General features: G+C 37.2%; 1 long non-coding RNA gene across 1 annotated transcript in view; it reads left to right on the top strand.

Moving 5' to 3' along the window:
- Positions 1-27662, top strand: part of LOC309620428 — a 667971-nt gene that overhangs the window by 39043 nt on the left and 601266 nt on the right. The gene's annotated exons all lie outside the window — the stretch shown is intronic.

The raw sequence follows: 27662 nt of genomic DNA on the forward strand, positions 1-27662 counted from the left end.
CAGGAACAACTCTGGGAAAGGAGGCAGGAAAGGGACTTTTATCCCTATTAGACACATGAACTAAAGGACAGAGAGAGAAAAGTGGCCCAAGTTCACATAGCAATTAATATGCAGAGACTTGAACCTAGACATTTTGATGTCAAATTCAGTGCTATTGCCCCTGTGACTATCTGCCGCCACAGTAGAGTGGACACATTTTGGGTGAAAACAGTCTGCATAAGGGATTGAAACTGTAAACCTCTGCTTCTGAGAACCATCTGGGAGGTTGAGGCTAGGCTTTAGATGATGTCTCTGGCCCCTTTCCTATCTCACCTAGCAATGAGGTAGATAGAGGTAATTCCATTTAGCCATATCAGCATTTCCCTATCACTTGGTACCAATTCTCCTTCCCTAATCCTCCAGGCATCTCCTACCCTGCCTTGCTGATCTGACCAGTGAGAAATGCCAACCTCTGCTTTATGCACTCATCTTTCTTTATTATTTATAGAGTGACAACAGCTTGTCTGCGTGGTGCACAGAGGAGCAAGAGACCCAGTACCAGCCCTGAAGCTGAAATAATTCAGCCATGCTGCTTATACTCCAGATAAATTAATAGGAAAGAGTATTTCAGGGTCAAGTTGGTTTTCAGGACAAAGATTTCTAAAAAGGTTCTGAAGCAGTGGAGTTCTGGAGTCAAAGTTTTCTGCCAGGATATTTCTGATTCCAAACGCTTCTGAGACTAGAAAGTTCTAGACTGGATGTTGGAGCAGGAAGTCTCTGAAATCAGAGTATTGGGATCTGAAATGATGTAAGAATGGAGATAAAGAGAGAACTAGAATAGATTTTTTAGCAGGGGAAAATTGGTGTGGGGAGCTGCACTCATCAAACTTCTGCCTCTCCACATGCACTTTTTTTTTTTTTTTTTTATCCACATGCACTCTTCATGCTCCTCCAACTTGCTCTCTGGCCCAGGAGGCTGACATGTACATTAACAAGTTTAAGTGCCCTCTGGTTTGCAACTGTGTTTGGTTAAGGGGAAACCTGTCAGAAGATTGGAGGGAGGGAGAAAAATGGAGTCAGGGTCTTTATTCTCCCAGCTCCCTCCCTGCTGTGTCACCTTGAGCTGGCTGTACCTCTCAACTGAAGATAACAGCTCTTTTCCTGACAACCCTCTCCACAAGACACTTACCTTCCAAATTTCAGTAACTCCCTCCTCTCACTCTTTCAGGCTTAAGAGTGGGACAAAGCCCCACTGTGAGTACTGCACTAGGCCTTGGGGTTTCCCTACACTCTACTCACACCTTTGTAAATAGTCTCTTTATAAATCTTCCCTGTATTCTAATTTGTATGCATGTACTATTTCCTTCTGGGACCAAAGTATTAGGTTGGCCAAAAAGTTTGTTCGGTTATTCCGTAACATTTTATGGAAAAACCCAAACGAACTTTTTGGCCAACCCAATACAAGGGAAATCTGTGGGAAACAGGTCTGTTATAGTCCCTCTGAGCTCCAGTTAGAGAGAAGAGGAACCAGGTTTGATTTTCCTGTGCTGCCTTGGGTGCCTTAAAATGTCCTGTCCTTGTTACCTTGGGGACCCTCTCACACAGGACCTTAAGTAGTACTCATATTTGTCTGAGGGCCCTTCTAAGCCACAAGCCCATTTCAAGAGGGCAGAGCCCCACCCATTGTAGAAGTGTGTCATTTTCTGTCATTTCAACTTGCTCCCTACTTCAAGGCCTAAGGCTTGCATCCCAAATTGGAAGGAGACATATATTTTTTTTCCTACCAGCCCTGGGAATAGCCCAGAAAAAAAAATTGATGATACTTCACAGGGCTACTTGAGGGAGGGAGGATGCTGAGGGGTTCAAAAATGGGACATGGAGTAAAGACAAAGGAAAGGCTTTCTGCTCCCACAGCCAACATTTCTGTCAGAATTGCCTGAGCCTGCCCATGTTGATTGGTGTTGCCCTTCTAGTGTCAGAAAGACAGAAACAGATGCGGAAAAGGAGGGAGATTTACTTGACAAAGGTTGCACAGCAAGTCAAGGCTGGACTCTGATGAGGACTCAGCAAGTCTTGATTCCTAAAGCTGGCTATGCCGTTCCCAGTTAGAATTTGTGACTCTCAATTCCCCTCTCTCATTCTGATCCATAGAAGTAGGTGTTGTGGGGAGGGGAGCCATTCTCTTGACTTCACTTAAGTGACAATCCACCAATGTTCCTGGATTTTTTTTTCTGTGAAATATCAAGAAGGGTGGTTTTAGTATTACCTAAGCCTCTTTCCTCTTCCCTGTTCCCAGTTACCCCCATTTTTCCCTACCACCATCCTATTTAGGTGGGGACCTCAAGACTATTTAGATCAGAAGTTTTCAAATTGTGTTCCCCCAAGGTGATTCAGGGGCTACCATGGGGGTGTGAAGGTGAGTATAAGCAGGTAGGGCTCCAGGGCAGAATCCCCTTCCCTTAACCACTGCTGTCCCTAACATCCCTGTCATTCCTACTATCCTCAGTCCACAAGAGCAACTCTGCTGTTTTTCTGCTTTATATATCAGGCTTTGACTTACTGTTACATTTGGGGGGGGGGGAAAGGTAATTGCTGCTTAAAATAATTAGAAAACCACTGATTTATTCCAACTCCTTTATTGTACAGATGAGAAAAACAGAGGCTCAGAGAGGAAAAGTGATTTGTTCAAGATCACACAGTAAATCAGTCAGTAGCACATTCAGTCAGGCCAGGTCTAATGAAGATTCTCGCTACATGACGTCAACCTCACAGCCTTCCCTGCCAGCAGCCTTGGGGTGGATAGGGGCAGGAACCAACACATTAGCCCTAGAGGATATGACTGTGAAAGGGGTGCTACTACCTGGGTGCTCATGGTGCCTGCAGAGAGGAGTCCCCCTACCCACCACCCACTCGCCCATGGGTAGTTGCTTGCTGTACCTAGGACTGAATTGTGCAAGGCCACTGTCTGGCCTGGCAGCCACACTTTCTGCACTCAAGGTCCTTAGTCCACTAAAGAGGTTTCTACCCAATCAAATACATTTTCAACTTGGAACACAAGCTTCAACCTACATAGTGACAGCTAGAGAAATGGTGCTATCTTCCAGGCCAGGGAGGGATTTTGGCTGCTACAGTAGGAAAGTGGTAGCTGCAGCTTGTGTTTGGGGCAAAGTACATTGAGGAATTCTTACAGATCACGCTCCACTGCCAGAGAATTACACAATGTTGCTCTCTTCACAGGACTAAGTCATTGGACACAAAGGTAAAGGGAAAAAGTTGCAGCAGTGGGTATTTGCAGCCCTTAGACAGGATGGCTCTGGTCTCTGCTTCTCTGGACAGGCTCTGATATGAAAGAATGGGAGTTTTAAGTTGGTTCTTGCTTCACTCAAGCCAAGTCTAGTGTTACCAGACATCTGATGTAGCAGTTAGGTGTAAAGACTCTCTAAAGTTAGACAGCTTTGGTTCAAAGTCTGGCTCTATCACTTATTATCTGTATGCCTTGGGAAAGTTATTGAACCTTTCTATACTTCAGTTGTTCTATATGTAAAATGGGGGTAATAACTTTTATCATAGGGTAGTTGTGAGGATTAAATGAGATGATACATGTAAAACACATAGCTCAGTGTCTAAGCTAACTCTTTGTAAAATTTAGCTATTATTACTACCTCCTCAGCTCTTGGACCCAACTCAGAGTCTTGGGGGCAAGGACCCAGCCAGGTTACAACCTATTCAGGATGCAGATGCCACAGAAACAGTTCCTGAGAGGGAGGAGAAGACAAAAATAAGAAAATTATTATTTATCTTTTATCCCTGCTCTATGGCAGATATTTTATTCTCACATCAAAGTTATATCATTGAATTCTCAAAACAGCTCTGTAAGCTATGTATTATATTGCCTTTTTTTACGCTTTATTTTTTATTTTATTTATGCTTTATTTTTTTTAATTTATTTTTTTATATTGCCTTTTTTCATACGAGGAAACTGGCTTAGAAAAGTTTAATAATCTGCAAAAGTTTACCTAGAATCAGGAGGCAAAACCACACGTCTGTTCGCCAAGTCCCATGCATGTTATTTCTACTTATGGCCAGGTGGAGCTGATGAGGAACTCAGATGACAGAATTACCATTGGAAATATGAAACCAATGAATTAGAGGTGGTGCCATTTTGGCTGTGCCTCAAAAACACTGGGAAATCCTCAAAGCAAAAGGAAGGTTATGGGAATCCTTTGCATCCTGTTTTAGCATCTCAACTATTCTGGCCTTCTTCCAATGGCATCTGATGACCATACCCAGTTCCTTCTTCTCTGTTTTCTGTGTACTCAGGATGGAAGACACTGGAACGGTCTATCATTTATGACACCCCTGAAGAGCACTTGTGTGCAGTGGGCTCAGGACATTCTCAAGTGTTAGAACTGATTCCTCTGAAACTTCATTGGGCAATTGACTACCACACAAAACCCCAGAAAAAGGGAATTGGAGTAAAGCCAGAAAAAATGTTGGAGGATATGATATAAAACCACCAGAGCTAAGGTTGTGGCAGAGTAAGTCCATAGTTCCCTCTATCTCTTGACCATTCTACCCTGAAGCACTACTTCTGGGCAGGAGAAAACCCAGGATTTGCTATGCAACTTTGCCTGTAATCTGAAATATGTATTCTGCTTCCAGTAGTGAGGAAATAGTGTCAAGATAAATAGACCCATTACTCTTTCTTTGTAGGTCAGTGTCAGCTCATGGGCTGGGAGAGGAAATTGTGAACTGAGCTGGTAGAGGCAACTGTGAACTGGGAAGCGTAGTCTAGCTTGGGAAAGGGAAGACTGAGACATGGATAATGAGGAAGTTGTGATTCAAGCAGGAAGACTTTGGCCAGCTCACCAAGGAGTTAAGTTATACTTATAATAGGCACCAACACCAACACATACATATAACAGCACACTGGGAAAACAGGAAGGAATAACATTGGGCAAGCAAAGAGAGAATTTCAGCTGGCTGATAAAATAGAACAAATTTCCTACATCAAACATGGCCATAGTAGACTTTTGGGAGATGATTAGGTGTGAGTGGAGAGTGTTTATGGTCTTCAGAGGTGTGAAAACTCAGGATAAGAAAAGGATGGCATTAGGCTCAAGCTACAACTCTTTCACCAGCTCCCAAGTCCCAAGTGCCTTAGAGTGCCCAGCTTGTTGGCATTCAGCAAAGGATATTTATTATTATGCTCATAGGATGAGACAGGCAGGAGTCATGAATCTTGGCAGGAAAACAAGGCCAAAAGATTTGCTTTGACTAAAAGTCGTATAACTTGAAAGGTTTATTGCTGAACTGATTATGTAACATAGCTTCTAAAGAGCAGTATTTAAGATAAAGATTTGAAGCCCTTAGGCAGGTTTGGAAAGAGAGTTGGGGAAAGGACTGAATGCATTAATAGGCCATTTAAGAACTGCCTGCCTTTTAAACCTAGTTTCAGACTATAAAGTGGGAAGGCAGTGGGGCATGGTAAAGGACACTAATTTGGGGTCAGAAGACCTGGGATCAGTCAGTGATTCACTGTCTCCACAGGCACGTCCTTTCCCTTCTCTGTATATATGTATCACATATACACTGCGTGGAGAAGAGGGAGCAGGAGTTAGATTTGAGAATCATTTAAGGGCCCTTTTAGATCTGACATCTTAGGTTTTAGAATAACCCTACTTTCCACACCCAGGTGTTTGACTCCCTACAACCTCCAGAACTCACCAAAGGACCTAAATGGATCAATCCTCCAGGTGGGCATTCCTCCCTTGGTCTCTTCTCTCTTGGTCATATTCAGTTTTTCTTGGCCTAACCCAGTAGTTTTCCACTCTGGCAGTACATTAGACTCACACAGGAAACTTTAAAAAGGCCAAGGCTTAGGCCCCATTCCAGAGATTCTGACTTAAAAGCTCCCCTGATGATTCCCATGTGCAGCCAGGGTAAAGAACCACTGGCTTAGACAAACTCTCTAGTGGACTTGATGTAAATAGCCCTAAGTTCTTCAATCTTGGTTTCTTGCCTCATTTGTTATTGTCTTCACATTTGTTCTGTGGCCCTTTGATCATTCACAAACCATACACTTTTAATGCGTTTTCTACCCATGGGCTTATTGTTTTAACAGTGATTAGTTCTTGAAACTGAGTCTCCTAATCACTCCAACCAGGCTCAGATCCATTTTTAGGACTCTTATCTCTAGGCACTTAGGTAGTTAATGTTAAATTAGTTGGTACTTGTTGGTTCATAGCTTTGTAATGATAATAAATACCTCATTCATGCATAACATATTAATTCAGATTTTGTGTTATTTGGTGAGGGGTTGAACTTATATTCATCTCCAACTACCTAAATCTATTCAATTATTAATTAATTATTTCTTTTAAACATCTTTATAGAAACATAATTTACATACCATACAATTCATCCATTTAAAATATACAATTCAATGTTTTTGAATATATTCACAGATATATACAACCATCACCACAGTCAATTTTAGAACATTTTCATCATCTCAAGAAGAAATCCTGAACTCTTTAACTGTTGCCCACCTAGCACCTACACCCACAGCCTACATCCCTAAGCAACCACTAATCTATTTTCTGTCTCTATAGATTTCCCTATTTTAGAGTTTCATATGAATGAAATTATATAGTATGAGCTCTTCTGTGACTGACTTCTTTCACTTAACACGTTTTTAAGATTTATCTATGTTATAGCATGTATTAGTACTTCATTCCTTTTTATGACCAAATAATATTCCATTGTACAGATATGCCACATTTTCTTTATTCATTAGTTGATGGTCATTTGGGTTGTTTCCACCTGTTGTCTAATATCAATAATGTTGCTATTAACAAATTTCTGTCTGGACATATATTTTCATTTCTTTTGGTTATAGACCTAGGAATGGAATTAATGAGTCATGTGGTATCTCTATGTTTAACCATTTGAGGAGCTGCCAGACTATTTTCCAAAGTGGCTGTACTATTTATATTTCCACCAGCAGTGTATGAGAGTTCCAATTTCTCCACAACCTAGCCAATATTTGTTATTTCTGAGGTTTTTATTATTCTATTCATTCTAGTGGGTGTGAAGTGGTATCTTGTTACACTTTAATTTGTATTTACCAGGTGACTAATGATGTTGTGTATCTATTCGTGTATTTATTGGCCACTGATATATCTTTGGAGAAATGTGTATTCAGATCTTTCACCCATTTTTTAATTTGGTTATTTATCTTTCTATTACTGAGTTGTAAGAGTTCCTTATTGTATTTGTAAACACGTGACAATTAGCTTTTTTTATTGTAATGTAAGTGCCTGACATTAAGCTTTTGATTGTCTAGGCATCCACTTCAAAGACATCCATCTTGAATTACCACATTGTCTACACAACTTGTTGAAAATCAGTTCCACCCTACCCAAGACATTCCCCCCATTTTAGAATTCTCTGGTTGACCTAGATAACTGACTGTTTGACTGTCTGCTTACTCTTCTCTTGTCATGCTTTAATTCCCACTCTAATGTTTTAAATGCACCAAGAGTGAACTTGTAAAACCCTACGCACCCCACTCTTGACCCTAATAAAGGCAGAATGCCAGGTTTCTCTCTCTCTCTCTCTCTCTCTCCCCATGACCATGCTGTGTGGCCCCATGTGTGCTGTGTACCTTGCAGAACCTGTGAGTAATAAACCTCATTTTTTTCAAAGTTTCCTGATGGTTGGTGCTGAGGTGTGTTTAACAGTCACAAGAACCACAAGGGCAGGTCCAGCCACAACATTGGTTTTGATCTGGAAAATGTCTGTGGGGTCTCACCCACAAGTAGTATGGGCCCAGGTGAGTGCCCCCAGGCATTTCTAGCAGGTAACATCACTACCAATAGGCTGAAATCAACCTAAAATATTTATATATTATAGACACAAGTCCCTTATCAGATATATGGTTTAAAAATATTTTCTTCCATTCTTTGGGTTGTCTTTTCATTTTCTTGATGGTGTGTTTTGAAACACAAAAGTTTTAAATTTTGATAAAATTCAATTATCTCTCATAACCTATATGGGAAAAGAATCCAAAAAGAATGAATATATGTACATGTATAACTGAATCTCTTTGCCGTATATCTGAAACTAACACAACATTTTAAACCAACTATATGCCAATAAAACATTCAATTAATCTTTTTCTTTTGTGACTAGTGCTTTGGTATCATCATGTTTTGGTGTCATATCTAAGAACCCTTTGCCAAATCCAAGGTCATGAAGATTTACCCCTACTTTTTCTTCTAAGAGTCTTACAGGTTTTGCATTTACATTTAGGTCTTTGATCCATTTTGAGTTCCAATGTCATCTGTTTACATGTGGCTGCCCATTTTTCCCACCACCATTTGTTGAAAAGATTCTTTCCGGTCTTGGCATCCTTGTTGAAAATCAGTTGACCATAGATGTATCAATTTATTTCTGGACTCTCAATTCTATTCCATCCATCAATATGTCTATCCGTTTGTCACTTCCACACTGTCTTGATTACAATTGCCTTGTAGTAAGTTGTGAAATCAGGACGTGTGATTGCTTTTACTTCATTCTCATTTTCAAGACTATTTTGGCTATTTCGAGTTCCTGCAATTCCATATGAATTTTAGAATCACCTTGTCAATTTATACAAATAACTCAGCTGTGAATCTGATAATGATTGTGTTGAAACTGTAGTGTAGTTTGGGAAATATTGCCATCTTAACAATGTTAAGTCTTCTGTTCCATGCACACACATTGTTTTTCCATTTATTTGATGTTATTTAATTTCTTTCAAGAACGTTTTGTAGTTTTCAGAGTAATGTTCTGAAATTAATACATTTATAATTTTAAATTTATTCCTAAGTATTTTATTCTTTTTGACACCATCGTGAGTAATTTTTTTCTTTTCCTTTTATGTTTGGATGTTTTATTGCAATATAAATATAACCAAATTTTGTTTATTGATCTTGTATCCTGAAACTTTCTGAACTTGTTTATTAGTTCTAATACTGTTTTTAGTTGATTCCTTAAATTTTTCTATATATACAATCATGTTTCTGAAAATATAGTTTAATTCTTCCTTTTCAATTTGTATGTTTTATTTCTTTCTTTTGCCTAATTTGCCTGGCTAGAACTCCCAGTACAATGTTGAATAGAAGTAGCAAGAGTAAGTATTCTGACCTTAAGGAAAAAAGCATCCAGTTTTTTTTTTTATCATTAAGTATAATGTTACTTGTAGGCTTTTGTAGATGTTCTTTACAGGCTTGTGGAAGCTCTCTTCTACTCCTACTTTGATGAGTGTTTTTATCATGAAAGGATGTTGGATTTTGTCAAATGCATTAATGTGTCTATTGAGATTATCATTTTATTTAAATATTTATTTATTATTTATTAATCTATTTATTTTGGCTGTGCTGGGTCTCAGTTGCAGCATGCGGGATCTTTGTTGTGGCATGTTTAGTTGTAGCATGCAGATACCTAGTAGTGGCATGCATGTGGGATCTAGCTCCCCGACCAGGGATGGAACCCAGGCTCCCTGCTTTGGGAGTGTGGAGTTTTACCCACTGGACCACAAGGGAAGTCCCGAGATTATCATTAGAATTTTGGTTTTTGTTCTACTGATATGATGATTGCTTTAATTGATTTTCAGATGTTAAAGTAAACTTGTATCCTGGGATAAATCCCATTTGATCATGGTGTATAATTCCCTTTTTATGTTGCTAGATTCAACTGGATAGTACTTTGCAGAGGATTTTTGAATCTATCTTTATAAGATATACTGGCTAATAGTTTTCTTTTGTTGTGATGTCTTTGTCTGCTTTTGGTATGAGAGTAATACTAGCCTCATAAAATGAGTTGAGAAGTAACCTTTCATCTTCTATTTCTTGGAAGAACTTGTAAATATTGATATTAATTCTTCATTGAATAAATATGGAATAATTTGGAGGTGAAAACATCTGGGCCATACCTTTTCTTTGTGGGTACTTTTTAAAATTACTGATTTAACATATTCACTCATATAGGTCTATTCAGATTGTCTACATCTTCTTGAGTCAGTTTTAGTAGTTGTGTCTTTCTAGGAATTTCTGTATTTCATAAAAGTTATATGATATGTTGGAAGACATTTGTTCATATTATTCGTTTAAAATCCTTTTTATTTCTATAACATTGGTAGTAATTTCCCTCTTTCATTTCTGATTCCAGCCATTTGAATGTTCTTTTTTCCTTGATCAGACTAACAAAGGTTTGTCAATTTTGTTGGTAAAAGGTTTTGTCAGTTTTTTAAATCCCAGAGATAAACCCACACACATATGGTCACCTTATTTTTGATAAAGGAGGCAGGAATCTACAGTGGAGAAAAGACAGCCTCTTCAATAAGTGGTGCTGGGAAAACTGGACAGGTACATGTAAAAGAATGAAATTAGAACACTCCCTAACACCATACACAAAAAGAAACTCAAAATGGATTAAAGACCTAAATGTAAGGCCAGACACCATCAAACTCTTAGAGGAAAACATAGGCAGAACACTCGATGACATGAATCACAGCAAGATCCTTTTTGACCCACCTCCTAGAGAAATGGAAATAAAAACAAAAATAAACAAATGGGACCTAAGGAAACTTAAAAGCTTTTGCACAGCAAAGGAAACCATAAAGAAGATGAAAAGACAAACCTCAGAATGGGAGAAAATATTTGCAGATGAAGCAACTGACAAAGGATTAATCTCCAAAATTTACAAGCAGCTCATGCAGCTCAATAACAAAGAAACAAAAGACCCAATCCAAAAATGGGCAGAAGACATAAATAGACATTTCTCCAAAGAAGATATACAGATTGCCAACAGACACATGAAAGAATGCTCAACATCATTAATCATTAGAGAAATGCAAATCAAAACTACAATGAGATATCATCTCACACCAGTCAGAATGGCCATCATCAAAAAATCTACAAACAATAAATGCTGGAGAGGGTATGGAGAAAAGGGAACCCTCTTGCACTGTTGGTGGGAATGTAAATTGATACAGCTACTATGGAGAACAGTATGGAGGTTCCTGAAAAAACTAAAAATAGAACTACCATACGACCCAGCAATCCCACTACTGGGCATATACCCTGAGAAAACCATAATTCAAAAAGAATTATTTACCAAAATGTTCATTGCAGCTCTATTTACAATAACCAGGACATGGAAACAACTGAAGTGTCCATCAACAGATGAATGGATAAAGAAGGTGTGGAACATATATGCAATGGAATATTACTCAGCCATAAAAAGGAATGAAACTGAGTTATTTGTAGTGAAGTGGATGGACCTAGAGACTGTCATGCAGAGTGAAGTAAGTCGGAAAGAGAAAAACAAATACCGTATGCTAACACATATATATGGAATCTAAAAAAAAATGGTCATGAGAAACCTAGGGGCAAGACAGGAATAAAGATGCAGACCTACTAGAGAATGGACTTGAGGATATGGGGAGGGGGAAGGGTAAGCTGGGACAAAGTGAGAGAGTGTCATGGACATATATACACTACCAAACGTAAAATAGATAGCTGGTGGGAAGCAGCTGCATAGCACAGGGAGATCAGCTCGGTGCTTTGTGACCACCTAGAGGTGTGGGATAGAGAGGGTGGGAGGGAGGGAGATGCAAGAGGGAAGCATTATGGGGACATATGTATATGTATAACTGATTCACTTTGTTATAAAGCAGAAACTAACACTCCATTGTAAAGCAATTATACTCCAATAAAGGTGTTTAAAAAAAAAAAGAAGCACCTTTTGGTTTCATTGATTTTCTCTATTGTTTTTCCATTTTCTATCTTATCAATTTCCACTCAAATCATTGTTATTTCATTCCTTCTGCTTGCTTTAGGTTTAGTTTGCTGTTATTTTTCCAATGACTTACGGTGGAAGGTTAGCTTATTAATTTGGGGTCTTTCTTCTTTCTTAACATAGGCAATTGCAGATATAATTTTCCCTCTAAGCACTGCTTTAACTATATCCCATAAGTTTTGGTATGTAGTGCTTTCTTTTTCATTCATCTCGAAGTATTTTCTCATTTTGTTTTTGATTTCTTCTTTAACCCATTTGTTGTTTAGGTGTGTGTTATTTAATTTCCCAAACATTTATGAAGTTCCCCAGTTTTTCCCAATTATTGACTTCTAATTTCTTTCCATTTGGATCAGAGATGATACTTTGTATTATGTTATGTTTTCAAATTTATTGAGGGCTTATTGTCTAGCATATGCTCTATTTCTGAGAGTGTTTCATGTGCACTTAAAAAGAATGTGTACTCTGTTGTTGTTGGGCTCCTGGGTGGAGTATTCTAGAGATGTGTTAGGTCTAATTGCTTTATAGTGTTATTCAAGTATTCTATTTTCTTGTTGACCTTGTCTAGCTGTTTTATAATTTGTTGAAAGTAGAGTACTGAAGTTTCCAAATATTTTAGTTAGATTGTCTATTCCTCTCTTCATTTCTGTCAATTATTGTTTCATGTATTTTGGTGTGCTCTTATTTAGTGCATATATGTTTATAATTGTATATATTCCTGATAAGTTGACACTCTTATCATTATAAAATAGCTTAATTTATCTCTAGTAACGTTTTTTTAAATTTTATTTCATCTGACATTAACATAGTCTCTCCAACTTTCCCTTGGTTGCTGTTTGCATGGTATATATATTCCTATTCTTTTAATTTCAATTTGTTTGCCTTTGAATCTAAAGTATGTGTTCTGTATACAATATATAGTTGAAACTTTTTTTTTCCAGTCTGACAGTCTTTGCCTTTTGTTTGGATTGTTTAATACATTCATATTTATTTTTAATATATTTGGAATTCTGTGTGACATTTTACTTTTTGTTGTCTATATGTCTTTTTTGTTCCTTTATTCCTTCCTTACTGTTTTGTTTTGCATTGAATAATATTTTCTAAAGTAGCATGTTAATTACATGAATAATTCTCACTATATTTTCAAGTTTACTTTTAGTTATTGCCCTAGGTTTATCATATACATCTTAACTTATCAGAATCAGCTTCAGATTTATACTTGTATAATTCTAGTAATACATATATAGAAATGTAATTCCTGCACTGCTCTATTCTTTCTTAACCAGTTTTGGGGTATTATTGTTATAATTATTACATTTATTAATGTAATAAACCCAACAGTACATTCTTATAATTATTATTTTATTATATCTGTTGTCATTTTTTTAGCCCATTACAGCTTTTCTTCCATATACTTCCTTTATTCTATTATTGGCAAATGCATTACCCATACATTACTTTTCTATAGTTAGAGGTCCAAGAATGTGTTCTATACATATTTTATACAATTGCTTTTTAAAATCAGTCAAGAGAAAAAAAGGAGAAAAGAATATGCATTTGTAGTGTTTTTTATGATTATATAATTACTTTTACTGTTAATTTTTATGCATATGGATTCCAATTACCATCTAGGGTCACTAGTTTTCAGCCTTTGGAGCATTCTTTAGTATTTCATGTAAGGCAGGTCTTCAAGCGACATATTATCTCAGTTTTTGTTTATCTGTGAAAGTCTTAATTTTACCTTAATTTTTGAACAATAGTTTTGCTGGATATAGGATTTTTGGTTGATGGTTTACTTCTTTAAACACTGCTCAAAGGATATGCTATCTCACTGTCTTCTGGCCTTCATTGTTTCTGCTGAGAGCTCAACTGCTAATCTTATTGGATCTCCCTTGTAGTGATATGTCATTTTGCTCTTGCTGCTTTCAAGATTATCTCCTCAGCATTTTACTATTTTATGCTTTTTTGTGGGTCTCTTTGCATTTATCTTATTTGGAGTTTGTAGAGCTTCCTGAAAATGTAGGTTATTGTTTTTCAATAAATTTGACATTACAGCTATTATTTCTTTTATATTGAAGTATAGTTGATTTACAATATTGTATTAGTTTCAGGTGCACAGCAAAGTGATTCAGTTATAAATATGTATATTTTCCAGATTATTTTATTATAGGTTATTACAAGATATTTAATATAGATCCCTGATATATAGTAAATCCTTGTTGTTTATCTATTTTATATATAGTAGTGTGTATCTGTTAATCCCATACTTCTAATTTATCCCTCCCCAACCTTTCCCCTTTGGTAAACATAAGTTTGTTTTCTCTGTTTGTTTTTATTGTGTAAATAAATTCATTTGTATTATTTTTTTAGATTCACATATAAGTGATTAATATTTGTCTTTGTCTGACTTACTTTACTTAGTATGATATTCTATATGTCCATCCATGTTGCTATAAATGGCAAATGGCAATATTTCATTCTTATTTAAGGCTGAGTAATATTCCATTGTATATGTATATGGTATATATGTATACCGTATCTTCTTTATCCATTCATCTCTTGATGAACATGAAGGTTGCTTCCATGTCATGACTATTGTAAATAATGCTGATATGAACATTGGTGTGCATCTATCTTTTCAAATCAGAGTTTTCATCTTTTCTACATATATGCCCAGGAGTGGGATTGATGGATCATAAGGTAGCTCTATTTTTAGTTTTTTAAAGAACCTCCATACTTTCTTCCATAGTGGCTGCACTAATTTACATTCCCACAAACAGTGTACAAGAGTTCCCTTTTCTCCACACCCTCTCCAGCATTTATTATTTGTAGACATTTTGAAGATAACCATTCTGACTGGTGTGAAGCGATACCTCATTGTAGTTTTGATTTGCATTTCTCTAATAATTAGTAATGTTGAGCATCTTTCCTTGTGCCTGTTGGTCATCTGTATGTCTTTTTTGGAGAAATGTCTATTTTGGTCTTCTGCCCATTTTTCAATTGGGTTATTTATTAAATTTTTTTTGATATTGAGTTGTATGAACTGTTTGTATATTTTGGATATTAATCACTTGTCAGTTGCATCCTTGGCAAATATTTTGTCCCAGTACATATCTTGTCTTTTCATTTTGTTTATGGCTTCCTTTGCTGTACAAAAGCTTTTAGGTTTGACTATGCTCCATTTGTTTATTTTTGCTTTTATTTCTTTTGCCTTAGGAGACTGATCTAAAAAATATTGCTTCCATTTATATCAGAGAATGTTTTGCCCATGTTCTCTTCTAGGAGTTTTATAATGTCATGTCTTATATTTAGATCTATAAACTATTTTGAGTTTATTTTTGTATATGGTGAGGGAGTGTTCTGATTTTATTGATTTACATGTGGCTGTCCAGCTTTCCCAACACCACTTGTTGAAGAGACTGTATTTTCCCCATTGTATATTCTTGCCTCCTTTGTCTAAAATTAATTGACTGTAGGCGTGTGGGTTTATTTATGGTCTCTCTATTCTTTTCCATTGGTCTATATTTCTGTTTTTGAGACAATGCCATGCTGTTTCTATTACTGTATCTTTGTAGTATTGTAAGAAGTCTGGGATGTTTATACCTCTAGCTTTTTTTCTTTTTTCCTCAAAATGGCTTTGGCAATTCTGTGTATTTTGTGGTTCCATATAAATTTTAAGATTATTTGTTCTAGTTCTGTGAAAAATGTCATGGGTAATTTGATAAGGATTGCATTTAATCTGCAGATTGCTTTGTGTAGTATGACCATTTTAACAATATCAATTTTTCCCATCCAAGGGCATGGGATATCTTTCCATTTCTTTGAATCATCTTCAATTTCCTTTATCAATATTTTATAGTTCACAGGGTATAAGTCTTTCACATCCTTGGTTTGGTTTATTCCTAGCTATTTTATTTTTTTGACATAATTTTATATGGGATTGATTTTTAAAAATGTTTTCTCTTTCTGATATTTCATTGTTAGTGTAAAAAATGCAATGGATTTCTGTAAATTAATTTTGTACCCTGCTACCTAGCTGAAGTCATTTATTAGTTCTAATAGTTTTTGTGTGGAATCTTAGGGTTTTCTATATAGAGTATCATGTCGTTTGCATATAATGATTGTTTTACCTCTTCCTTTCTGATTTGGATACCTTTTATTTCTTTTTCTCGTCTGTTTGCTATTGCTAGAACTTCTAATACTATGTTGAAAGAAGTGGTGAGAGTGGACACTCTTGTCTTGTTCCAGAATTTAGCAGGAAGACTTTCAGCTTTTCACTGTTGAGTATTTTATTGGCTGTGGGTTTGTCATAAATGACTTTTGTTGTGTTGAGATATGTTCCTTCTATACCCACTTTGGTGATAGTTATTATCATGAATGGATATTGAATTTTATCAAACACTTTTTCTGCATCTATTGAGATGGTCATGTGTTTTTTGTCTTTTCTTTTGTTAATGCGAAGTATCACATTGTTTGATTTGCATATGTTGAACCATTCTCATGACCCTAGAATGAATCCAACTTGATCATGGTGTATGATCTTTTTTTTTATGTATTGTTGGATTTGGTTTGCTAATATTTTGTTGATAATTTTTGCATCTATATTCATGAAAGGTATTGACCTGTAATCTTTATTTTATTTTATTTTTTTTGCCTTTGTCTGGTTTTGTTACCAGGGTTATGGTGGCTTCATAGAATTACTTTAGGAATGTTCCCTCCTCTTCAATATTGTGGAATGCTTTGAGAAGAAGAGGTATAAGTTCTTCATTGTATGTTTGGTAGAATTCCCCAGTGAGGTCATTTGATCCTGGACTTTTTTTTGCAGGGAATTTTTTTTTTTTTTTATTACAGACTTTGTTTCACTTCTAGTGATCAGTCTGTTCAAATTATCTGTTTTTTCTTGACTCAATTTTGGCAGGCTGTATTCTTCTAGAAATGTGTCCATTTCCTCTACGTTTTCCAATTTGTTAACTGTTCATAGTGTTTTCTTATAATTTTTGTATTTCTGTGGTATCACTTGTTATCTCTCCCCTTTAATTTCTTATTTTGTTTATTTTGCTCCTCTCTCTTTTCTTCTTGATGAGTCTGGCTAGAGGTTTGTTGACTTTGTTTATCCTTAAAAAAAACCCGGGGCTTCCCTGGTGGCGCAGTGGTTGAGAGTCTGCCTGCCAATGCAGGGGACACGGGTTCGAGCCCTGGTCTGGGAGGATCCCACATGCCGCGGAGCGACTGGGCCCGTGGGCCACAATTACTGAGCCTGCGCGTCTGGAGCCTGTGCTCCGCAACAAGAGGGGCCGCGATAGTGAGAGGTCCGCGCACCGCGATGAAGAGTGGCCCACACTTGCCGCAACTAGAGAAAGCCCTCGCACAGAAACGAAGACCCAACACAGCCATAAATAAATAAATAAATATTTAAAAAAAAAAAACCAACTATTTTTAAATTGATGTTTTCTATGTTTTTAATCTCAATTTTATTTATCTTCTCTCTGATCTTTATTATTTCCTTCCTTCTGCTGACTTTGGATTTTGTTTGTTCTTCTTTTTCCTAATTCTTTTAGGTGGTAGGTTAGGTTGTTTATTTGAGATTTTTCTTGCTTCTTGAGGAAGGCCTCTACCACTACAATTATTATTTTTTGATATGTTTTCTTTTCCTTTCTATCTTTTATCTCATTCTCGTACACCCATTACACATATGTTGGTGTCTGTAATGGTGTCCCACATTTATCTGAGGGTTTGTTCAGTTTTTTCTTCATTATTTTTCTCTTTATTCTTCGGATCATGTAATCTCTATTGATATATCTTCAAGTTTCCTGATTCTTTCTTCTGCTAGTTCAAATCTACTCCATTGGACTACTCCAACAACTAGTTGTTGTTGTTGTTGTTGTTGCAGTTATTTTAGTTTTCACTCCAGAATTTCCACTGGGTTCTTCTTCAAAATTTCCCTTAGTGATATTCTCTATTTTATGCAACATTGTCATGTGACCTTTCTTAACTTCTTTAATGACGCTTTTCTTTAGTTCTGTGAATATATTTATAATGACCACATTAAAATCTTTTCACGTTAAATCCAACATTGGATTTCTCTCCCAGGTAGTTTTTGTTGCCTGCTTTTTACTGGAATGTAGCAAATACTTTCTGTTTGTCTTCATACTTTATAATTTTTGTTCAGAAATTGGACATTTTAAACAATATATTGTAGCACCTCTGGGCACTGCTCCTCCTTCTGGGATTTGTTTTTGTTATCTTCTTGCTTATTAGTTCAGTGATTGAGTTATTTAAGTGAGCTCTATTTCTCCCCACAGTATTAAGTCTCTGATGTTGCTCCTCAGAGTTACACAGCTTTGAGTATGTGCACTGCCAGTCTGGGATGACAGTGGTACTTGTAGGGTTCTTTTCTACTCTTACCCTGACCACCTCCTGCAGTTATGCTCCACTAGCTGCTGAATGATTGCCCTATTGTTTCTGACAATATCTTGGGGCATAAATTTTTCTACAAACTAAACAATTCAAATTGTAGCTCCTTTGTTGGAATTGTTTTCTGAGGCCAGAAATGATGTTTGTCTTGATCTCAGCAGGATTTCTCTCACCTGCTTTATTCCCTGGTTCTCTACCATAAGCTATCTGACCTACATTCTAGTCTGTATCTTAATTATGAATCCTTAGTCCATGAATCCTCTTAATTGCCTTTCACCACAATCTCCACTCTTCTTGAAAGTGCCCTCAGATTTAAAGTTTTCCATGTTTTGGAACAGTATGGAGATTCCTTAAAAAACTGAAAATAGGGCTACCATATGATCTGGCAATCTCACTCCTGGGCATGTATCTAGATAAAACCATAATTCAAAAGGATACATGCACCACAATGTTCATTGCAACACTATTTACAATAGCCAGGACATGGAAGCAACCTAAATGCCCATCAATGGAGGAATGGATAAAGAAGTTGTGGCACATATATACAATGGAATATTCCTCAGCCATAAAAAAGAACAAAATAATGCCATTTGCAGCAACATGGATGGACCTAGAGATTGCCATACTGAGTGAAGTAAGTCAGACAGAGAAAGACAAATATCATATGATATCTCTTATATGTGGAATCTAAAAAGAATGGTACAAATGAACTTATTGACAAAACAGAAATTGATTCACAGATGTAGAAAACAAACTTATGGTTACCAGGGGAGAAAGGGTGGGAAGGATAAATTGGGAGATTGGGATTGACATATACACACTACTATATATAAAATAGAGAACTAATAAGAACCGAGTGTATTGCACAGGGAACTCTATTCAATACTCTGTAATGACCTATATGGGAATAGAATCTAAGACAGAGTGGATATATATCTCTCTATCTATCTATCTATCTATCTATATATCTATATATATCTGACTCACCTTGCTGTACAGCAGAAACTAACACAACATTGTAAATCAACTATACTCCTATAAAAACTTAAAAAAATAAAGTTCTCCATGTTTTGTTACAGGTTAAGTCAGTTATTTTGGAAAGAGATTAGGAGCTACCTGTTTTATGGCCTGTTTCTTCCCCTGGACAAAATATTTGAGCCAAGGCTCTGGAGATGAGAGTGAGGAAAATGATATGCTTCTTTCTATATGACACCCTTATTCTAGAAGCTGACCATTTTGTGGGGGTGGAGGAATAGGGTGTCCAGCAGCCTGGACTTATCCAGGCTTCTCTGTCTTTGGGTGGAACCACTACCTCATGAGCTGGAAGAATGTCTATCAGGGACCTAATATTCTCAGTGTGCCACACCCAAGGGACAGCCACATTCTATAAGTGGGGGTCAGATTAAAGAATGGGGACCCCCACCTCTCAAACAGACTCAACAACAGGCTGCTGGAAACAGGATGAAAAATACTGAAGTCCTGCTCATTCTGGGAACAAAGCCCTTTGGTTCAGAGCTGAGGAGAGAGGGTGCCCTGTGTTTTTGGCTACAGCAGTCTGGAGTGCAGTCACTGCCTCAATGAGCTGAGAGAAAGGAGGGAAGGAGCATTCTTGGTTCAAATACTCTTGCCTTTCTTACCATATTTTCATAGATTTTCTTGAATAGATGTTTCCTCATTTGCTGTTTGACCTTAGGACTATTTCCACAAGATTTAAATGTTTTTTTTTTTCACTGATTTCACCACTTTCACTAAAGAGCAGGTCAACAGAGCTCCTCATGCAGTCATGTCAGAACTAAATTCCCATTCATTTATTCTTGCAACAGATAATTATAAGGGCTTTTGTGTGCCAGACCCTGTAATGGCTGAAGGATATTGTCATGGACTGAATATTTATGCCTCACTGACCAAATTCATATGTTGAAGCCCTAACCCGCAGTGTGATGGTATTTGGAGATGGGTACTTAGGGAGGTAATTAAAGTTAAATGAGGGGCTCCCCTGGTGGCGCAGTGGTTGAGAATCTGCCTGCTAATGCAGGGGACACGGGTTCGAGCCCTGGTCTGGGAAGATCCCACATGCCGCAGAGCAGCTGGGCCCGTGAGCCACAATTACTGAGCCTGCGCATCTGGAGCCTGTGCTCTGCAACAAGAGAGGCCACGATAGTGAGAGGCCCGCGCACCGCGATGAAGAGTGGCCCCCACTTGCCACAACTAGAGAAAGCCCTCGCACAGAAACGAAGACCCAACACAGCCATAAATAAATAAATAAATAAATAAATAAATAAATAAATAAATAAATTTAAAAAAAATAATAAAGTTAAATGAGGACATGAAGGGCCCTTATGATAAGATTAGTACCCTTATAAGAAGAGACACCAGAGAGCTTGCTCTCTCCCTCCCCACATATGCATACAGAAGAGGCCATGTGAGCGCACAGTGAAATAGTGGCCACCTACAAGCTAAGAGAAGAGGCCTGTGAATGAAAGCTCCCTTGATGGCACCTTGGTATAGGACTTTGAAGCCTCCAGAACTCTGAGAAATAAATTTCTATTGTTTAGGCCACCCAGTCTATGGCATTTTATTATGGCAACTCAAGTAGATTAAGACAAGTATATACCGATGAGGGAATCAAAAATGGTGGCTATCTTCATGGACTTTAGTGAGGAGACAAATAATCAAATAACCACAAAAAATATACAAAATTAAAAATGTGACAAGAGTGGCAAAGGAAAACAGTGTCATAAGTGCGTATAAAACATTTGACCTAATAAAAAAAGTCAGGAAAAAAATATTGAGTTCTAAAGTAAGAATAGAAAACCCTTTGTTGAGGAAGTAGCATTCCAGGACTAAGCAACAGCATTTTCTATCCTAAGACTAATAATGGAAAAACAATTAAAGGGTTTTTAGCATGAGGTGATGTGACCATTTTTGTGTTATGCAAAAATTCTTCTGGCAGCAGTGTAGAAAATGTTTTGAAGGAGGCCAAATGAAAGGTGATTAGACAAAATGATGACAATAGCTTAGAGTAGGGTGCTGTTGGAGTCGGGAAGCTGAGGATATAGTGGTAATATATAAAGAGAAGTGAAGAGAATAGCTAGATATATAGGAGATAAACTAAGACGACTACTTCATGGATTGAATGGAGGAGTAGCAAGGAATAAGAGAGATAACAATGATGAGTTCAAGGTTTCAGTATTACCGTCCAGAGAGATGCTAAACACTGGAAAAGGATTAAGTTTGAAGAAATATGCCGTAAGTTTTCTTTTTGATCCTCTGAGTATCATTCAAAGTTTAATTTTAGGTTACGTTGCAACAAGACTTTAAGGAGAAAAGCTAAACTACTTGAGTTAATTCTAATTCACTGATTTCTGTTTATTAATACCTTATTCATATAACCCATATTTGGTAACTTTTTACTCAGTAAAATTTCCCACATATATGGCCATGATATAGCACAGGAGATCATTATTTTCAATATCAAACAGACCTTTTGTGTGACACATAACCTGATAATAGTAATTGTTCCATAGAATCCAGGATATGTAGTTCTATAGGTATGGCAAATTTGTGCTCTGACCCAGGAGTCAGAAGACTTAAGTTATAGTGCCAGCTCAGCCACTAACTGACTTGTAAAACCTTGAGTTAGTCTCTTTCTTGATAAGTGTGGATCCATCTTCATCTTTATAATGGTCCACTGACCACTGGTTGTTTACAGAATTCTATCAAGTAGTCCATGGGCAATATGATGGTTTCAGGGAAAAAAAATCAATTAAAAATTTTTTATATGACTTTCCCAAATTTAAAATGTAAGTTTAATTGGAATTTTCCCAGGAATCTTATTACGTTCTTAATATAAATTAAGTTCTTAAAGTTTGTGGTATTTTTAGTTTTTTAAGGAATCTCCATACTATTCTCCATAGTGGCTGTATCAATTTACATTCCCACCAACAGTGCAAGAGGGTTCCCTTTTCTCCACACCCTCTCCAGCATTTATTGTTTCTAGATTTTTGGATGATGGCCATTCTGACTGGTGTGAGGTGATACCTCATTGTAGTTTTGATTTACATTTCTTTAATGATTAGTAATGTTGAGCATCCTTTCATGTGTTTGTTGGCAATCTGTATATCTTCTTTGGAGAAATGTCTATTTAGGTTTTCTGCCAATTTTTGGATTGGGTTGTTTGTTTTTTTGATATTGAGCTGCATGAGCTGCTTGTAAGTTTTGGAGATTAATCCTTTGTCAGTTGTTTCATTTGCAAATATTTTCCCCCATTCTGAGGACTGTCTTTTCATCTTGTTTATGGTTTCTTTTGCTGTACAAAAGGTTTTAAATTTCCTTAGGTCCCACTTGTTTATTTTTGTTTTTATTTCCATTTCTCTAGGAGGTGGGTGAGAAAGGATTTTGCTGTGATTTATGTCATCAAGTGTTCTGCCTATGTTTTCCTCTAAGAATTGTATAGTGTCTGGGCTTACATTTAGGTCTTTAATCCATTTTGAATTTATTTTTGTGTATGGTGTTAGGGAGTGTTCTAATTGCATTCTTTTACATGTAGCTGTCCAGTTTTCCCAGCACCACTTATTGAAGAGGCTGTTGAACTACCATACAACCCAGCAATCCCACTACTGGGCATATACCCTGAGAAAACCATAATTCAAAAAGAGTCATGTACCACAATGTTCACTGAAGCTCTATTTACAATAGCCAGCACATGGAAACAACCTAAGTGTCCACTGACAAATGAATGGATAAAGATGTGGCACATATATACAATGGAATATTACTCAGCCATAAAATGAAATGAAATTGAGTTATTTGTAGTGAGGTAGATGGACCTAGAGTCTATCATACAGAGTGAAGTAAGTCTGAAAGAGAAAAACAAATACGTATGCTAACACATATATATGGAATTAAAAAAAAAAATGGTTCTGAAGAACCTAGGGGCAAGACAGGAATAAAGATGCAGATGTAGAGAGTGGACTTGAGGACACGGGGTGGGGGATGGGTAAGCTGGGACGAAGTGAGAGAGTGCCATGGACATATATTCACTACCAAATGTAAAATAAGTAACTAGTGGGACGCAGCCACATAGCACAGGGAGATCAGCTTGGTGTTTTGTGAAAACCTAGAGGGATGGGATAGGGAGGATGGGAGGGAGATGCAAGAGGGAGGAGATATAGAGATATAGGTATATGTATAGCTGATTCACTTTGTTATAAAGCAGAAACTAACACACAATTGTAAAGCAATTATACTCCAATAAAGATGTTAAAAAAGAAATGTTTGTGGTATTATGAGTTGAATTCTGTCCCCCCAAAAGTTATATTAAAGTCCTAATCTCAAGGCCCTCAGAGTGCAACTTTAATTGGAAATAGGGTAGTTTCAGATGTAATTATTTAAGAAAAAGACATTCTGGAATAGAGTGGACCCTATTCTAATGGCTGGTGTCTTTATAAGAAGGGAAGAAGAGTCACAGAAACCCAGACACACAGGTATAATCTCCATGTGATGAAGGAGGCAGAGATTGGAATGATGCGTCTACAGGCCAAGGAACACCAAAGATTTCTGGCAACCCCAGAAACTAAGAAAAAATCATGGAACCTATTCTACCCTAAAACCTTTAGAGAGAGCATGGGCTTGTCAAAACCTTGACTGGGGACTTCTACTCTTCAGAACAGTGAAATAATAAATTTCTGTTTCTTTAAAACCACCCAGTTTGTCGTACTTTGCTATGGCAAACCTAGGAAACTAATACACAGGGCAGCTCAGGGTTACAGGCCAAGCAATCCAAGAGACAGTAAGTGGAATCTACTACTCTCTTAAGAGTTGGGACTGGATACATGTACATGTCATTTCCAACATATTCCTTTGGACATTTTGGTTACAGAGTTCCCTCTCATATTCAATGAGAAGGGACAGACTCAACCTCTTCATGGAAGGAGTATTAACAAATCTGCCAATATTTTTAAATAACCATATCATTTATGTTTGTTAAATTTACATTTTTGCAGCTATCTTTGTGTTTCATGATACCCATAACTCACAAAAATTTCTGTTATATTGGACAAGAGGAACTCTCATAGTGCAATCTGAAAACAACCTAGGTCTTTATTCCCTCTGACCATTTGAACCTATTGTGTCAGGGTAGTTCTTTCTCTGGTATTGAAACAAACCTTGTGCAGGTTCCATAGCTTATCTGCTGATTCTTAGGTAATAAAAAGCCTCATTCAATTTTAGTTACAATAATAGTCTCATTTAATAATTAATATGCTCTTTCCAGCATAATACTAAAGAGCTCTGACTTCATTCAAAATTAAGTTCTCCTTTCTCCCAGCTGTTGTCTGCTTTAGGCTACTGCCTGTAGTGGGGGAAAGAGAGACATGGTTGTCATCTCTAAGTCCCCATTGAGCCCTTATAAGCCATCTCTCTCCTCACTAGTTTACTTCCAGTTTTTCCATTAGAAACTGGAAGATACAAACTTCTAACTTCAATGGTACAGACCTAATGTAACATTTGTTTTCTCTTTTCAGGACAAATACTTAAGGTTGCCTTCCTTAGGGTGGGCTATAGTCACCATGCTGTACATTAGATCCCCAGAACTTATTCATCTTATAACTGGAAGTTTGTATCCTTTGACAGACATCTTGCCATATTCCTTACCCTCCAACCCTTTCCCATGACAACAAACAATCTACTTTATGTTTCTTTAAATTAAGCTTTTAAAAATTCCATATGGGGGCTTCCCTGGTGGCGCAGTGGTTGGGAGTCTGCCTGCCAATGTGGGGGACATGGGTTCGAGCCCTGGTCTGAGAGGATCCCACATGCCGCGGAGCAACTAGGCCCGTGAGCCACAATTACTGAGCCTGCGCGTCTGGAGCCTGTGCTCCGCAACAAGAGAGGCTGCGATAATGAGAGGCCCGCGCACCGCGATGAACAGTGGCCCCCACTTGCCACAACTAGAGAAAGCCCTCGCACAGAAACGAAGACCCAACACAGCCATAAATAAATAAATAAATAAATAAAAATTAAAAAAAATTCCATATCTAAGTGAAATCATACAGTATTTGTCTTCCTCTGTCTGAATTATTTCATGTAGCATAATGCCAACAGATTTTATCCATGTTGTTAAAAAAATGCAGGATTTCATTCTCTTTTATGGCTGAATTATATGCATACCTGAAACAAATATATATACTATATATATATATATATATATATATATATATATATATAGTATATATATGTATATATGTGTGTATATATGTGTATATATGTGTATATATGTGTGTGTATATATATATACACATATACATACATACATAAATACATATATACATACATACATAAATACATATATATATATATAGTGGAACCCAGAGAAGCCTGTTTGTACTTCTCCCAGACATGTTAAACTGCCGAATGGACAATTTGAAGTCTGGCGAATATATTTCATACAACTTCCTCCATGTAATGTATATAAATATGTTTTAGTCATGGTCTGTACATTTTCACACTGTGTGATGCTTTCCCTTACCGACAGGTTACTACCTCTTCTGTGGCTTAAATGCTTTGAAAAAGATTATACTTACCTGGGGAACTCCTCTCAAAATTCAAATTGATTGAGACACTTATTTTACTGGCCAGGTGCTTTGGCAAGTCAGTGTTGTTTGGCTGGTTTTACAAAACTTTCACTGTGCTTACACCCTAAATCCTCTAGTTGAATGAACTAACAGTATTATTAAGACTCAATTGGCAAAATTTACAGAGGCCCTCCAAATACCTTAGCAAAAATCATTGCCATTCCTTCTAAATCTCGGATCCACTCCTTTTGGAACTCATTAATTCTCCCTCTTTGAGAGAGTCAAAGGGTGCCAAATGCATTTGGCTCCTGCTTCTTTTGACCCACAACTGATAAAAGAAAAGATACTCTAATATTGCAAAGGCTTAATTTCTTCCATTAAAAATAATGAGATAAATATTCTCACTGTGCATCCTTGGGAGACAAGCACCTTAAGCATCACACCTTGCAACCTGGAGATTTTATCTATTGGAAAAGACTCCTTCAGAAGAATTATCTTCAACCTCAGTGGAAAGGCCTCTGTCAAGTACTGCTAACCAACCCTTTTGCTGCCAAACTCCAAGGAGTAAACTCTTGGACTCAAGTGACACACCTAAAGAAAGTGTTGAACACTGACTGGACCTGCACATCATCTGGTGACCTGAAAGTAAAGAATTCCCAGAATAGAAGCAGACAATATGTGATGAGACAGTTTTCCCAGGATATCTGGACCAGGCCTGTTGGAGTTAGTCACCAAAACTTTGATGGTGACATAATACTTCAAATGATCTACAATGTCTATGATCTTGATAACATGAATTTTAGATAAAAGTTCCTGAGAGTTTTCCCTCCTACCCCTGTTTGTTATTTGAGTATGACCTTAATAGGTTTCCAATTTGTGCATTTTCCCTCTGACATGAGACACTACACCCAGGAAAGGACCTTCCTGACACTGAGGAACAAAAAGCTGCTGAAACTAAAAAAAGTGGTGCTTTCAAAGAAAGATATTGATCGAAAGAGGAAAACGTAACAAAAATTAATTAAAAGTGCCTCCATGAAATAGAGTTGGAGGAAGAGAAAGGGGAGCTCTCACACCCTGCTAAGATAAAAGATCCCAACAGGAAGAGGAAAGATTCCCTTTCTTTCTCAGCAAGGACTGAGCCAATGAAAAGCCATGGACTCTTTGTTTACTGTAGCCCTCCCCAACCTCATTTTCCTCTCTGTAAAAGCATTCTCTTTCCCTTGCCATTCAGAGACTTGCACACTGCTTGCCATTGTTGCAGATTCCTGAATTGCAATTAATTCTCTGTTAATCCTGAAAAAATTCATCTTTGCTGGAGAAATATATAGCAGTCTGTTTGTTTCAGGTATATATATTTCCATAATGTCATATTGAAAAACCCAAATGAACTTTTTGGCCACCCCAATATTTTCTGAACTAATTAACAGGGAAGATTGGGATAAACCACTATAGTTCCTTGGGGCCTCATTGTTGAGGAGTGGGAGGACTTTGGAAAACCTGGTTAGAGTGACAAAGGTACCCAAAGTGTTTACATTTGTGACAATTGCTTTTCCAATAATAGCAGAAACTAGGAAGTTTTGGTCTTGTTTAGCTTTTGCTTGCTGGAGTTGAAGATTAAGAATTTTGGCAACCAGTATGTATTCTGAACTTATTATTTGTTGAGCGAGTGACTTTCCTCTTCTCCTCAGTTGTCCATTTTGGAGAATGGCCTCCACACAGGATGTATTAACCTGGTCAAGCAAAACCACAGGCATATGAATTACTTCCAGCACTTCTCCTGTCCAGCTTTGAGAATTTGGCCGTGTGGCCGACAGGGTCTTGGTCCTCCAGCCAGGTGTCAGGCCTGAGCTT

The sequence above is a fragment of the Balaenoptera borealis genome, assembly GCF_965194805.1.
Source record: "Balaenoptera borealis genome assembly, chromosome: X".
Classification (NCBI taxonomy): domain Eukaryota; kingdom Metazoa; phylum Chordata; class Mammalia; order Artiodactyla; family Balaenopteridae; genus Balaenoptera; species Balaenoptera borealis.